Raw genomic sequence first — 16,862 nt, forward strand, 5'->3', positions numbered from 1 at the left:
CAATATTGGTGAGTCTGTGGTGGGTAAAGCACTTTTTGCATATTTGAGTGGCTTTCGGAAAGAAGTCAAGTCCTGGATTTGTGACACTGTTGACATCTCTCTACCGTGTGAACCCCTGGGATGACTGTGGGGGAACCTTTGCCAAGGGTGTAGACACAGGGTAAACATATTTTCTAGGTGACTCATTCCTCAGCTAGGTATACAACAGAGGCATGGAAAAGCATTCCACAGCACTGCAGAGAAGGTTCATTTGCAGCTGGATGGTAGATTTCTGGATGGAAACGCATATTTTCTTAACAAGAGCATCATACCCTGATTACCTAAGGGTCACCTTAAAGGGCTTCAGAGTAGCATATTTTGAAAACCTTTCAGGACATAGGTATGTAAAATAAATTAAATGTATGTCATTTGGCCAAGGAGAACAGATGGATACGAAGCACCGTGGAGTAATATTAGAAAATATTTCTATGTTTCCCTTTTACCCGGTACAACTTATAGGAGTAGAAGGAACTCAAAACCCAACATGTACATTAGGGATAAAGATATTTCAATGTGTAGAGCTTTGGGTAAACAAAAAGTTAAACAATTTTGTTTGACATAACACAATGCCCCTGGGGGACTATGTGGAGCCTGATTTTTGGAAAGAGGGAGTGGGAGGGGGTGCCCATTTTTTTTTAATCAGTAGGAATAATGCTACTAAATAAAGATCTTACCAACTTTTATATTTACTAATGTATTCATATTCCACACTGTACACTAGGCAGAGCATAAGCAATCAAATGACAAATGTATTAATCACCTTCAGAGATCTTCAAGCAGAGTGATGGGAGCTAGGCTGGTAAGGGATCTAAAATTAAATTCAACCAGCTTCAGAGGTCTAGGAGGCAGGGTGAATTGGATCTGCCTGATTTTACATTGTATTTCTAGGCCTTTCAACTGGCACAACTTACAGACTGGTGGCAGGAAGGTGAGTCTACACTAGAATGGGGATTGGCCTTTTCTAACGGATTGCAAGATCTGCTGTATCGTAAGGCCAAACAGATAGAAAAGGCGATGGTGAAAGCTAGATGCATAGGGAGACGAATAGCCAGTAGGAAAAAGGAGGTGATGATGCCCCTGTATAAGACTCTGGTGAGACCTCATTTAGAACATTGTGCACAGTTCTGGAGACCACACCTTCAAAAGGATATAAACAGGATGGAGTTGGTCCAGAATATGGGGACAGACTTAAAGATATGTTCTTTGGAAGAAAGATGGGAGAGAGGAAATATGATAGAGACATTTAAATACCTCCGTGGCATAAATGCACAGAAGTGAGTTTTTCAATTGAAATGAAGCTCTGGAACAAGGGGGCATAGGATGAAAGTGAAAGGGGATAGACTCAGAAATAACCTGAGGAAATACTTTTTCCACAGAAAGGGTGATGAATTCATGGAACGGCCTCCTGGTGGAGGTGATGGAAATGAAAACAGTATCTGAATTCAAGACAGCTTGGGATAAGTACATTGGATCTCTAATGGAGTGATAGGGAGAATAGATGGCATGGATGGGTAGCCTAGTGGTTAGCACAGTGGACTTTGATCCTGGGGAACTGGGTTCAATTCCCACTGCAGCTCCTTATGACTCTGGGCAAGTCACTTAACCCTCCATTGCCCCAGTACCTATATATACCATGCAAACTGCTTTGAATGTAGTTGCAAAGACCACAAAAAGGTAGCATATTAAGTCCCATTCCCTTTCCATGTATCTGTCTTCATTTTTCTATGTTTCTATGGATGGCAAAATCTACTTTATCGTGATGATCATGAGGCTGGTCTGGTTACTTCTCACATATTATTATTATTATTTATTATTTATTGTATTTGTACCCCACATTTTCCCACCTTTTTGCAGGCTCAATGTGGCTTACAGAGTATGGAAATGAGAACGTCATTACGTGATTTACGAAAACAGTCGATCATAAGCTGAGGTGAAAGAGGAATTTAGGTAGAAAGGTGTTAGGTAAGGTCGTGTGAGAGGTGTTTTGGTGTACTTGGGTGGTTTAAGGAATGATTTGTTTCATTGAGGGTGACTTTTGTAGGCTCTGTTGAAGAGATGTGTTTTCAAAGCTTTGCGAAAGCTGGTTAGATTGGTCATGGTTTTCAGGGCCATGGGTAGTGCGTTCCAAGACTGTGTGCTTTTGTACGCAAAGGTAGTAGCATAAGCCTGTTTGTATTTCATTCCTTTACAGCTGGGGAAGTTCAGGTTGAGGAATTTGCGGGCCAATCTTTTGGCATTCCTGGGCGGTAAGTCCACTAGGTTTAACATATAGAGTGGGGCATCTGCGTGAATGATTTTGTGTACAGTCGTGCAGATCTTGAACTCAATTCGTTCCTTGAGCGGGAGCCAGTGCAGTTTCTCTCTGAGGGGTTTTGCACTTTCGAATTTAGATGTTCCAAAAATGAGTCTGGCTGCGGTGTTCTGGGCTGTTTGGAGTTTTTTGATGGTCTGTTCTTTGCAGCCTGAATACAGAGCGTTACAGTAGTCCAAGTGGCTTATTACCAATGACTGTACTAGGGTGCGGAAGATGTTTCTTGGGAAAAAAGGTTTTATTCTTTTGAGTTTCCACATCGATTGGAGCATTTTTTCGTCGTATTCTTCGCGTGGGTGTCAAAGGTTGTAATCTGGACAAAAGCACAGAGGTCTGGGGGAAAGAGGAGATTCTGATGAGTGAACCCTATATAAAGCAGAATTAACCCTAGTAAGATATATTACAGGACGAAGGGAACCTACACCACTGGAGATGTTTGAACAATGCAACAGGGGTCTAGTGGTATTGTGTCTGGACCACTCTACAGCACTGGTTGGATAAGGCATATCCTAAAGGCTCATCCTAAAGGTTCTACCTTACTTGCAGTCCCCAAATACGAATCCTTCACTCACCACTGTTTCGAAAAAGTACCAGTCTTTCTAAAATACCTTCACTGGTTCACTCCCAAAAATATACAAATAATAGGAAAAATACAAGTAAATGATTGTGGTACTGGAAATGTCCAAACAATAGACAAGGGGAATTTTCGATATGACATCTAATTCCGATTTCAAAATCCAAATAGGAAAGAAGGTCATTTTCAAGAAAGAAAAATATCTATCAAAAATACTGTTTCGAACAAAGTTTTGTGCTTTGGATGTTTTGTGTTTTGGTCCATTTAAAAAAAATGAATTTAAGTGCAAAACAGAGAGATTCATGCTATTGGGATGTAGGAGGAGCCAGCATTTTTAGTAGACTGGTCCCCCAGACATCCCAGGAGAGCAATGGGGAACCATAGAGGCACTTCTGTGCAGTTCATAAAAATGCTCCCAGGTACATATCTCACCTTTACTCCCTTATCTTGTCCCCTGAACCCTCCAAAACCCATCCAAAACCCACTACCCCCCAATGTACACCACTACAATAGCCCTTATGAGTGAAGGGGGCACCTATATGTGGCTACAGTAGGGTTTTGGTGACTTTGAGAAGGGTCACAGTTTCCACATCAAGTGTGACTGGTAGAGGGAGATAGGGACCTGAGTCCCCCACTCTATAGTGTACTACACTGACCACCATACTACTCCAGGGACCTGCATGCTGCTGTAATAGACCTGACTTTAACATCTGAAGCTGTCATAGAGGCTAGTAAATCATATTTTTATTCACATTTTTGGGAGTGGAAAGGGGTCAGTGACCACTGGGGGGTATTGGGGGTCCAGTGTCCAAACAACTCCACAACACTTTGGTATGATCCTGAGAGAAGATTCAAACCTTTTAGACACCAAAAATTTCCTCCAAGTGATGCTACTTGTTAGTCCCACAAGACTCCTTGAGAACACACATAGCTCAAAGTTTCTAGGAAGTATTTGGATTAGGCCCCACAAGGCTTTTTGCTCCCACAAAAAATGTCATCAACACCCCTGGATATCCAGGTTCAAGCCCTTCTAGGCCTGGACGACTGGTTCTACTTCTCACTGGTTATGCATAGCAAGCTCAGATAAACTCCCTTCTTGTTCTAAATTTACCTGGTCCTAGAAGCAGAGGAGCTTCTTTCCTGCTTCTCCACCAGAAAACACCCAAGACCCCTTCTTGAGCATCACTAAAAGATTACCACTGACTTGGCTAAACATGTGCATAAACCTATCTTACTGCATTTAACCAGCATTTTGCCATTACTTTGAGAGCATAACTGCACTTGTCTTCAGCAGGATACATTAAAGGTCTTTCTCAAGACCATTTTCATTACACCACCTTTTGACCTATTGGATGGTTTTAGCCTCCAGACTTAGCCCCAAGACTCTACAAGAAGGCATCTTTGCTGAAACACAATGCTGTGTCGAGTCTTCTACCACCAATAAATATTACTTCATTGAATCTTCGAAGTCTTGTTGATTTGTCCTTGGAGAGCCATTGTCCACTTCCCACTGTCTTTTTATCCATAAACCTATCGCCAACCGGGCACCCTAGGAGGCACTGCAGTGGACTTCACAAATTGCTCCCAGGTGCATAGCTCCCTTACCTTGTGTGCTGAGCCCCCCAACCCCCACCCCCAAAGAAAACCAACTCCCCATATACACTAAATGCTGTTACCACATCCTCCAGCGGCGAGTTCCAGAGATTAACTATTCGTGCATTTTTAAATCAAGATACATTAACTGCTGTTACCACATCCTCCAACAGTGAGTTCCAGAGATTACCTATTCATTGAGTGAAAAGTATTTCCATGTAACTTCATTGAGTATGTCCAGGTCTTTGTACTTTTCGAAAGAGTAAAAAATCGATTCATTACTACTCATTCTACATCACTCAGGATTATGTAGACCTCAACCATATCCCCTCTCAGCTGTCTTTTTCCAAGTTGAAGAACCCTAAACTCTTTAGCCTTTCATCATATGAGAGGAATTCCATCCCTTTATCATTTTGGTCGCTCTTCTTTGAACATTTTCTAATTCCACTATATCTGTGGAATTAGAAAGTGACCAGAATTGAACTGAATACTCAAGGTGAGGTCAGACCATGGAGCGATATAGAGGCATTATAATATTCTTGGTCTTATTTACCATCCCTTTCCTAATAATTCCTGGCATCCTGCTTGCTGTTTTGGCTGCCACTCCACACTAAGCAGAAGATTTCAGCGTATTGTCTACAATGACACCTAGATCTTTTTCTTGGGTGCTGATTCCCACTAGCATCAGTAACTATGATTCAAATTATTCTTCACAATGTGCATCACTTTGCATTTGTCCACATTACATTTCATCTGCCATTTGGATGCCCAATCTTCCAATTTCCTAAGGTCTTCCTGCGATTTTCAAACTGCATGTGTTTTAACAACTGAATAGTTTTGTGCTATCTGCAAATTTAATCACGTCATTGCAATTTCCAGATCATTTATAAATATATTAAATAGTACTGATCCAAGTATAGGATCAGTACTATTCACTCTCCACCATTGAGAAAAATGGCCATTTAACCTTATCCTCTGTTTGTGTCCAAAAATCACGCAGAGTCTTTCCATTAAACCATGTTTATCTATGTGTTTCATAATTTTATTCTTTATAACAGTTTCCACTATTTTGCCCAGCACTGACGTCAGGCTTACTGGTCTGTAATTTCCCAAATCAACCCTGGAACCCTTTTCAAAAATCAGAATTACATTGGCTACCCTCCAATCTTAGGATACTATGGATGATTTTAATGACAAGTTACATATCACTAACAGTAGATCAGCAATTTGTTTGAGTTCTTTCAGTACTGTAAAGGGTTGGAAAAAAATAAAAAAAAAATAAGAGTGTGTCCCCTTTAAAAGGGGTTTTACCTGGGTGTGTGTGCTGAGGGTTAGAGCTAGGGAGAAGGTTCTAAAGTGACATCACTGGGAGAACAGCTGAGCAAGCTGGCCTGATTGCCTTGGCAACGGCTTGCTGGGCAGTTGGGAGGTGAGTTTGACGCTGAGCAGACGTGTGCTAGTGATATGCTCAGCTGTCATACAAAAAATCTGTGTTAGGACAGATGTGAAGTGTTATAAAGCCTGTATGTGAGTGTGAGGAATGTAATTGAAAGTAATTACTTAATTTTAAAAGCCTGTCGTGATTTTAGGGGCTTTAGGGAAATGATTGATGGCTGCTTGAAAGGTCTTGGTGTTGGAATTGAAGTAGCACAATAAATCCTGCTAGGATATTAAAGTTTTAATGTGCTAAAAAGGCTGGTCCATCTGATAAGGTGTTCCAGTTAATATTTTTGTAACAGTGCTGGTTGCAGTACACTTTAAAATCCTATTACATCTGATTGATTTTAAGAAAGAGTTTGGAAAGTGAAAAGCTGCACTGAATGTTAAAATACATGACTAATTGAAGGAAAAGACTAATTGCACTGCATTCTGATGGCAGTGCAAGCTGATGTAAAAATAGTTTCCAGGGATTGAGAAGTCTGGTATTGAAAATATAATTTAATATACTCACATATTAATATTCTACTGAAAGAAGCTATGGGAGGGAAAGTATAGGGACCCAGAATTATCCGTTTCTTTGGCTGGGGTAGCTAGCTAGAAAAAAAAAAAACCATAATTCTCCCTGCAAGCGGATAAGAGGGTTATGTACCAAGGGTTATGTACCAATGCCAATAGCTAGGGTATAGGGTTTTGTATTTTTTGAGTTTATTAAAGTATAGTGTAGTAGGTACCCAAGTTCCAGGTTCCTGCTCACTGGCAGCATTGAACCAAAGTACTGGCAACATCAAAGCAACAAGTGCACCAACGTTAAAGAAAGACCAAAGTTAACACCATACAAGAAAGGTCTACAAAACAGCTAAGTACAAACATCTACAGTGGTTCAGAGACTAAAATTACTTACCTGAAGGTATATAAGTGTTTTCATATCCAAGTGGAGGAGGTTTAATCCTTAAAGAGAAAAATTGAGACAAAGAATCAATTTCTTCAATAATATTTTCTGGTTAAAGTAAATTTTGAAGAATAGAGAACATAAACAACTGTACTACTTATCTGACTTGTGTTGTGAAAGTTGTTAGTAGATGGAAGTCTATTTATTGAAGGTGTACACATTTTCTGAAAGTGAGAAAAAATGTTGCAGATTATAATGTCTACTGTTTGTTCTGAAGTGAAAACAAATTTTTTACATTTGATATTTTAATACAATTGAACAGCTGTTTTATTAATGAAATTATTACAATTATATATTGAATTTTTAAAGAAACACTTTGCACAATAAATTAATTTAATTTCAAGTCTAGTGTGCAATATTGTCATCGCTTTGTAAAATTTGAATCATCACCAAGGGAAATTCATTTATTAATATCTTGAATTGCACACTATATCAAATATAGAATTTCCTTATTTTTCTCTGTATTTCCTCAATTGGTGGGTGTTGAGTGTGGGGCCTTTACACCGTGAGTACATACTTTTACCAACTGCACTAAACCTCACCCATAGGGGATCTACAAATGGCGTCACGGACACAGGATATCTGAACATTCTAATTCAGAATGTTCTATTTCTGAACATTCTGATTTTGAATATTTTATTGTTGAACATTATAATTCAAGTTTTTTTCTTAGAGGGAGCAAAAGGTCATATTTGCCCTTGTTCCTGGAGGGTGGTGGTGCTTTTTGAAAATTAATAAGTGTGTGAAACCCTGTTTTCCTTGGAGAAATTGTGGTGAGCCAGAACCATGGAAGACTGGAGAACTGAGATGGAGAACCTGCGCCAACGGTTGGGAGAGCAAGAGAGACTGACTCGAGAACAGGCAGAGGTAATCCGAACATTTCGGGGAGGTCATGGGGACGCTAGTACTTTGCATCTGGAGGAAAGTATGCGGTACCCTGCTTTGTACATACCTCGAGACAAGCAAATTTTGGATTTTTCGGGACAGCCTCTGAAAGTGGGGGAACCAACCGTGGAAGAGTGGATAAAGATGACCAAATCAGCTTTGAAAATTTTGAGAGTGCCACCCGAAGACCAGTGGGAAGTGGTCCAAGATCACTTAAAAGGAGCAGCAAGTGATGTGATGAAATTGTACACCGGAGACCAGAGGCATGTGGAGGATATGTTTCAAAGATTGTTGAAGGAATTTGGAGACCGAGCGCCCTTGAATTTAAGGAAGCATGAGTTTTATGGTAGGAAACAGCTACCCGGGGAGTCGGTGCGTGCCTTTGGCTGTGACCTGTTTGAACGCATGAATAGAATTTTGGCCAGAAAGCCACAGGCAATCCTGGACGTGGAGGATGCGCTCAAAGATCAGTTAATAATGGGATTAAAAAGCGATAGTCTGCATCGGGAGATGAAGAGAAAGAACAAAGAAAATCCAGGTTTCTCTTTCCAAGAACTACTTGCAGCTGCTATTGAGGGAGCTGAGGAGGAAGAGAGAATTTTTGGGGATGGAGATCGGGATAGGTTGCGAATGTTGTCAAGAAGAAATGAGGGGATGGTGAGAGCCACTGCAGTGGAAGCGGACCAGACACTGTTGGCTATTCAACAGTTGACCCAGGCAGTTGATAAGATGGGTAGGAGTTTAAGCCTATAGCAACAGGAGTTTTTTCAAGTGATACAAGATAGGGAGGAAGATACCAAGCGAGAATCTTCGAGGTGGAGAAGAAATGATAATCGCCAGAGTGGTAACTATGGACCTTCGGATTGGAGAGGACCCAGAAGGAATAATAGAGAAGATATAATTTGCTTCAAGTGTCATGAGCCGGGACATATTAGCCGGTTTTGTCAAAGTGAGAGAGTAGTGGAAAATAAAAAAGGAAAAGTGACAAAAAATCAGGAAGATGTCGAAGAGACAAGTCGTACTGTAGTGCGGAAGGAAGAGAAAAAAATGGAGACGAGATCGGAGTCCCCGAGACCTTCCACTTCCAGAGGGGGAGTGAAAGTGGTGGTTATAGATGAAACATCCTCTATAGATGGATTAAAGGAAAATGCAGTGGGCCCTAAGCCCATAATGGAGGTATGGATCGGTGGGGTTCCGGTTCGCTGTCTAATCGACACTGGATCCACGGTGACCACTTTAACGGCCACTTTCTTCTACCAGAACTTGGCAGAAGGGAAGCGGTTGAAGGATGCGGCCTGGATAACCTTGACTGCAGCGAATGGGTTAGAAATTCCCGTCGTTGGATGTCTGGAGGTGGATGTGGAGTGCTTTGGGCAGAGGATCCCACAAACGGGAATTTTCATCATTCGGGATGACCCTTGGGATGCGCAGTCCGGAGAGGAAAAGATACCCGGGATCATTGGAACCAATGTTTTGCAACATATTAAGGGTTGGCTACAAGACATGACCTGCTTAAGCTCAAAAGGGAAAAAAAGGTTGAATGGAAAAAATGATGAAAGGGGTAAACTAGTAGATGATGCAAAAATGATAGATGTAGATGCAATTAATCTGAAAGAATTTTTGGAATCTGAAAGAGATCATAAGGAGAAAATTCAGTTGACTTCTCCTCAGACATATACAGATCTGGGAAGTATGCAGGAAAAGTACCAGCAATTAGAGAAAAGAAATACAGAATTAAATAAACAAGAAATTAAACTTGAGGATTTGCAGAATAAATTACAATCTGTTCAACACTCCCTTCAAGAGAAGAACAGAGAGGAGGAAATAAAGAAAGAAGGAATTGAACATTTGAGGAAGGAACTTGAAGATAGCTCTGCTCAAGTGAAAACTCTAACAATAGATCTGCAGAGGAAAGCTGAAGAGTATACAGATTTGAAGGAGAAACTGGCTGATGCCAAAAAGCAAATTCAGCAAGTTGAAAAAGAGGTCTCCACAATGCGGGAAGAGACAAAATTACTGACTAACAAAGTTAATGAATATGAGAAAAGCAAAGAATGGATGTCTCAGGAACTTGATATTAGGCAGCGAACAATTCAGCAACTTAAAAGGGAACAACTGGCTAATGAGAAAGTAGAAGAAGTTTCAAAGCTATACCATGACACATGTGAAGGCCTACATGAAAAAGAAAAGAAAGTTGAAGACAAGCGGTTGACACTAATAGAACAGGAACATTGGCCTAGTTCACTCAACACCCATTATTTAAAATGGGATAAAGCATGTCAAATAACTCCGCAATCCATGGCCAAAAATGGAGAGATGAGGAAAAAATATTATGACAGGCAGGCGGCAGGCTCTCAGCTACGGTTGGGTGACAGAGTCCTGTTGAAGGTTGGGAAGTACTCAGGAAGACATGAGATCCAAAATGATTGGGAAGATGCAATTTATGAAGTAATACAATTGGATGGAAATGTGGTTGGGATCAAAAATGAGCACAATACTAATGTCAAAAGGGTGCACAGGGATCAGCTAAAGAAAATGCCTCTGCCTATTGAAAGTTTTTCGGAGGAATCGGATTTGGTTTGTGAGGAAGAAGGTGTGGATGAGATAGAGGAACAGCCCGATTGTATCTACTTGCTGGTGGAAGAACAAGGAAATCCAGTCCTAGATCCTGACATCAGAGGAGTGTCTGTTGAAGGAGTTCCTGGTCCTGAAGATCGACAAGCGGTTTCTGGCTCGCGTCGATTTCTTAGAGAAAATAGGGGAGTACCACCACAATACTTAAGGGAAAATTTTTATTTATATTAACTCACCATGAAGTTGTGTGATATAATATGTTATTGTAGATAGAGACAAATGTCGGGACGACATTTATGTTGGGGCGGAGATGTGTAAAGGGTTGGAAAAAAATAAAAAAAAATAAGAGTGTGTCCCCTTTAAAAGGGGTTTTACCTGGGTGTGTGTGCTGAGGGTTAGAGCTAGGGAGAAGGTTCTAAAGTGACATCACTGGGAGAACAGCTGAGCAAGCTGGCCTGATTGCCTTGGCAACGGCTTGCTGGGCAGTTGGGAGGTGAGTTTGACGCTGAGCAGACGTGTGCTAGTGATATGCTCAGCTGTCATACAAAAAAATCTGTGTTAGGACAGATGTGAAGTGTTATAAAGCCTGTATGTGAGTGTGAGGAATGTAATTGAAAGTAATTACTTAATTTTAAAAGCCTGTCGTGATTTTAGGGGCTTTAGGGAAATGATTGATGGCTGCTTGAAAGGTCTTGGTGTTGGAATTGAAGTAGCACAATAAATCCTGCTAGGATATTAAAGTTTTAATGTGCTAAAAAGGCTGGTCCATCTGATAAGGTGTTCCAGTTAATATTTTGTAACAGTGCTGGTTGCAGTACACTTTAAAATCCTATTACATCTGATTGATTTTAAGAAAGAGTTTGGAAAGTGAAAAGCTGCACTGAATGTTAAAATACATGACTAATTGAAGGAAAAGACTAATTGCACTGCATTCTGATGGCAGTGCAAGCTGATGTAAAAATAGTTTCCAGGGATTGAGAAGTCTGGTATTGAAAATATAATTTAATATACTCACATATTAAATATTCTACTGAAAGAAGCTATGGGAGGGAAAGTATAGGGACCCAGAATTATCCGTTTCTTTGGCTGGGGTAGCTAGCTAGAAAAAAAAAAAACCATAATTCTCCCTGCAAGCGGATAAGAGGGTTATGTACCAAGGGTTATGTACCAATGCCAATAGCTAGGGTATAGGGTTTTGTATTTTTTGAGTTTATTAAAGTATAGTGTAGTAGGTACCCAAGTTCCAGGTTCCTGCTCACTGGCAGCATTGAACCAAAGTACTGGCAACATCAAAGCAACAAGTGCACCAACGTTAAAGAAAGACCAAAGTTAACACCATACAAGAAAGGTCTACAAAACAGCTAAGTACAAACATCTACAGTGGTTCAGAGACTAAAATTACTTACCTGAAGGTATATAAGTGTTTTCATATCCAAGTGGAGGAGGTTTAATCCTTAAAGAGAAAAATTGAGACAAAGAATCAATTTCTTCAATAATATTTTCTGGTTAAAGTAAATTTTGAAGAATAGAGAACATAAACAACTGTACTACTTATCTGACTTGTGTTGTGAAAGTTGTTAGTAGATGGAAGTCTATTTATTGAAGGTGTACACATTTTCTGAAAGTGAGAAAAAATGTTGCAGATTATAAATGTCTACTGTTTGTTCTGAAGTGAAAACAAATTTTTTACATTTGATATTTTAATACAATTGAACAGCTGTTTTATTAATGAAATTATTACAATTATATATTGAATTTTTAAAGAAACACTTTGCACAATAAATTAATTTAATTTCAAGTCTAGTGTGCAATATTGTCATCGCTTTGTAAAATTTGAATCATCACCAAGGGAAATTCATTTATTAATATCTTGAATTGCACACTATATCAAATATAGAATTTCCTTATTTTTCTCTGTATTTCCTCAATTGGTGGGTGTTGAGTGTGGGGCCTTTACACCGTGAGTACATACTTTTACCAACTGCGCTAAACCTCACCCATAGGGGATCTACAGTACCCTAAGGTGCATGCCATCCAGTCCAGGTGATTTACTACTCTTTAATTTGTCGATTTGGCTCAGTACATCTTCCAGGTTCACCAAGATTTCTTTCATTTCCTCATCATTACCCTTGAAAACCATTTCTGCTACACATAGATCTCTTACATCTTCTTCTGTAAAGAACAAAGCAAAGAATTCATTCAATCTCTCCGCTATGGCCTTATCTACCCTGAGTGCCCCTTTTGCTCCTTTTTGTTCTGATGGTCCCATGGATTCTCTCACAGGCTTTCTGCTTCTGATGTATCTGAAAAAGTTGTTACTGTGACTTTTTTCCTTTGTAGCAAGTTTCTGTTCAAATTCTACTTTAGCCTTCTTTATCAATGCTTTGCATCTAACTTGCAACTTTGTATCTGTTGCTTTTTATTTTCTTTATTTGGGACATATTTCTATTCTTTGAAGGATGTTCTTTTGGTTCTAATAGCCTCTCTCACTTCATCTTTTAACCATGCTGGCTCTCGTTTGCTCTTATTTCCACCTTTATAAATATGTGGAATGTATCTGGTCTGGGCTTCCAAAATGGTATTTTTAAAAACAACATCCATGCTTGATTCAAAGTCCTAACCTTTGCAACCAATCCTTTTAACTTTTTAACCATTTTCTTCATTTTATCATAGTCACCCATTTGAAAATTAAACGCTGCTACAGTAGATTTCCTTAGTGACTTCAGATATTAACTCAAATTTGATCATGTTATAATTACTGTTTCCCAGTGGATCCAACACTGTTACCTCTCGTACTATGCCCTGCATTCTACTAAGGACTAAATCTAAAATAGATACCCCTCTTGTCAGTTCCTGGACCAGTTGCTCCAAGAAGCAGTTATTTATTACAACAAGAGACTGTGGGAGAAGCAGGACTTGAACTTTGGCTTCCCCAATTCTTAGTCTGTTGCTGTAATGATGATGTTAATGTTTTTCTGTTGTCTGAGGCAGAAGATGTTGATGTTGGATGCTAGACATGTTGACACAGAAGCTAATTCTGTTCTTTGAAGTTTCTGATGTCGATTTTCCATGCCAGTATTGATGTTCAGTATTTGCTGTTGATGTTGGATGATCTGCCCACAGTACTGGTGAGCTCCTCAGCCCCAGGAATCAAACTAAATGAGTCAGAGATCAAATGCTGATGGAGTCATGTTATGCCTTATCCTAGAAGCTGTACAAGAGAACCTAAACCTGTTAGAAACCTGCTGGGCCATATGAGTAAATCTGGGGGGAAAAAACAAAAATTAAGATTCTCCAGAAAAGACTAAATCACTTCCAAAAAATTTTAAATTCTTACTGAATACATAAGAGCTTGAACACACTTTAGACTATACGTACCTTAGCCTGATGTTACAAACACTACAGGAAAACACTCTAAAAGCCATATCCCTTCATTCTACAATCTTTTTCCGTGTGCACAAAATGCACATACAGGTTATAGACTACTGCCAGTTACATGCATAAGTTAATTGGTAAATCAGCCACTAATTGGCACTAACAACCAATAATCAATGAAAATTGGAGCTTATTGTTGCAACTGCACTTAGTTGCTATTATAGAAACTTAGCATGGAAAATCTATAGTGTGCAACAGCAAGGGGGTGTGGAAGTGGGAGGGGTATGGGCGTGTCAGAGGTGTGGCCCAGCATTCATGCGCTAAGGTTCTAGAACACTGTCTGTTACGCCCACAACTGCAACACTTAGCAGCGGTCATTTACACCAGCCATTGACATGGCTCCAGTGGCCGCTCCTAAATGTTGGTGTGTAAATGCTCACACTAGTATTCTGTAATGCAGATTACACACATAATTGCTGATATAAAATTCATGCTTAGCATTCAGCATCCCAGCACTTAAATATTGGTGACCTTTCCAGAATTCCCCCTATAAATCTAGCAGTATGTCAAAATGGGCTTTCCTTGCAGTAATAGGAGGAAACGTCTGGGTCCCTTCTCCACTCAAAGTTAATAAGGAAAGGAGTGAGCTGATAGTCCTAGCAGTAAGTGTTCTTCAAAAGTGGAAGAGTAAAGTGGGCTGAGAACCAGGGGAACCAGGTTGGATCCCTACAATATCTGAACTCCTGCACTATTCTCATTTTATTGTGAGTAGAACACAGGAGTCCAGCTCTTCAGGGACACACACTGCAGAAAAAAACAAAACAGATATTCCAGAGACAGCACTAGCAGAAAGCCTCTGGAAAAGATGAGAGAAAGATTTGCAAACTATGGGGAGGCCTGGCTTAGAAGGGGAGGTAGGATGATTGTGGGGCTAACTGGTGGGAGAAGCAGATGGTGGTTAAGACTAGCTAGGGAGGCCATGTAATTGGGAAGAGAGGGAGAAAAGAGCTGGGGGAATTCAAAATGCATGGGATATTATTTTATTTATTTATTTATTGGGATTTACTAACCCTTTTGTGTCCAATTTTCCCATCAATCTGTTCCCATATGGCTTATTACGGGAACATTGGACACTAAAGGGTTAACTGCCTTTATGAAGAGATTCACCCAGGCAGTATACAGCAGGTACAGTTTAACATAAACTTACAATTTTGTTAGCAGCATAACAATAGTAAAATGAGTTGTTGATGTGGATATTGTGTGATGTTGATGTTTAATGGTGATGTTGATTGATGGTTGATGCATGATGAGTCTTGTCAATGTCTTGTGCTAATATTTATGTTTGACATTGATGTTTGATTCTGTTGGTTATGTTAGATGATGTATGATGCATGCTGTGGATGTGTAGTGTTGGTGTACAGTTTATCTGGTTAATGTTTGATGTTGATACATACTTTGTGTTGTTCATATCTAATGTATATTGTATTTTACAGGAAAGCAGAAGATTGTAGCCAAGCCCCAGTCTGGCCCAGAGGTAAGAGAAATGACCAATGAAATTTTTTAAGCTTGTTTGTCCATATGTCTGTCGGTTTGTCCATCTATTCATATGCATCCCGCTTCAGATATGTGTGTGCCTTCTGCACCTCCTCTCTCTCTCTCTCTCTCTCAGTTCCCCTATATACCCCATCCACATTTCAAATACTCACACACCCCCCTCGTGTGTTCACTCACACATTCACCTTATTTTGTACTCTTGCAGTTTTTTCTACCAATCATTAATCCCCATTCATTCACTCAGTCACTTAGCTCAACTATCACTCATACTCCTATTCCTTTCTCTAACTCAGCTTCCTTGTAAATCATAACCCCATTCACTCACTCACTGACTCAACCACCCGGCTACTCATAACTTTCCGACCACTCAAGGACTCAGCCTCCTCGTCACTTACCACATCTACATCCTCATCCTCCCACTCATTCAGTCAGCCACCCCCAACTCAACCAGGTAGTCTTTCAACGAAATTCACTTTTTCACAATGCTTAGAGCAGGGATGAAGGAGTTCAGGTTTCAAGAGCCACAAACAGGTCAGGTATTCAGGATATTCTTATGAGATAGATTTGCATACAATGGAGGTAGTATCAATGCAGATCTATCTCATGCATTTTCATTATGGATATCCTAAAAACCTGGCCCATTTGAGGCACTCGAGGCTTAGAGCACGCATTTCTTAATTTCTTAATTCTTTTATTATCTTCCTGACTTGAGTTTCCTATAGTTTCTAAACTTCATTTAGACATATTGTCAGGCTCTAAGGATGCCCAGATGACCCTTCATTCTCACATGCAAAAATGTTATGGAGACCTCTTTAACTCCTACTCTCCCTCCTCTTCATCTTCTTTCTCGTAAATTATGTGTCCCTGCTCACTTCCTATTTGACCTTCTCTCACACACCTATCAATTCTTACATAAGAAGATAAGAAAAGTTATGCTGGGTCAGACCAAGGTCCATGGAGCCCAGTATCCTGTCTTCAGCTGTGGCAAGCCTGGGTTGCAATTACTCAACAAATGCCAAAAAGTAAATATATTCCCAGCGATGAGCAATGACTCTTCCAAGTCTACCAGGTTACTATTTTTCAGACTTTTCCTTCAGGAGCTTCTCCAAAATTCTTTTGAATCCAACTATGTTGGTCACTTTGACCACAACCTTTGACAACAGACTCGACAGCTTAACTATGCACCGCCCAATATTCAGCCTGCAGCAGTCACGGGCTGAACTGACCCTGGATATTCAATGCTGTGGCATGCGCAGCTCCGGCATTGAATATCTGGGTCTCAGCGGACACCCAGAACTTAACCGGATACCAGCCAATATTCAGACTGACACCCAGTTAACTCCACCACATAAAGTTAAGACAGCCTTTTTGCTGTCCTAACTCTGTGCAGTTCCTTAGCTGGTCAGTGGAGTGAAAGTCACCACTAACTGGCTAAGTTTGCACTCCACTCATGCCCCACCCCAACCTGCCCTTGAACTAGCTGATTAGATGATGGTTAGTTGGCAGGGATATTCAGTAGCATTAACCTATTAAGTACCGCTGAATATCCCCAGATAGGCCCAGACAAG

The 16,862-nt window shown here is 40.2% G+C and overlaps 1 long non-coding RNA gene across 1 annotated transcript; it reads left to right on the forward strand.

Annotated features, from left to right (window-relative positions):
- The first annotated feature begins 257 nt into the window (after positions 1-257).
- LOC115460484 lies at positions 258-15,274 on the forward strand. Its single transcript, XR_003940508.1, has 2 exons — positions 258-379; positions 15,234-15,274. It is a non-coding gene; the product is annotated as an uncharacterized LOC115460484 (long non-coding RNA).
- The last annotated feature ends 1,588 nt before the right edge of the window (positions 15,275-16,862 follow it).

Source organism: Microcaecilia unicolor, chromosome 1, assembly GCF_901765095.1.
Source record: "Microcaecilia unicolor chromosome 1, aMicUni1.1, whole genome shotgun sequence".
In the NCBI taxonomy this organism is placed as follows: domain Eukaryota; kingdom Metazoa; phylum Chordata; class Amphibia; order Gymnophiona; family Siphonopidae; genus Microcaecilia; species Microcaecilia unicolor.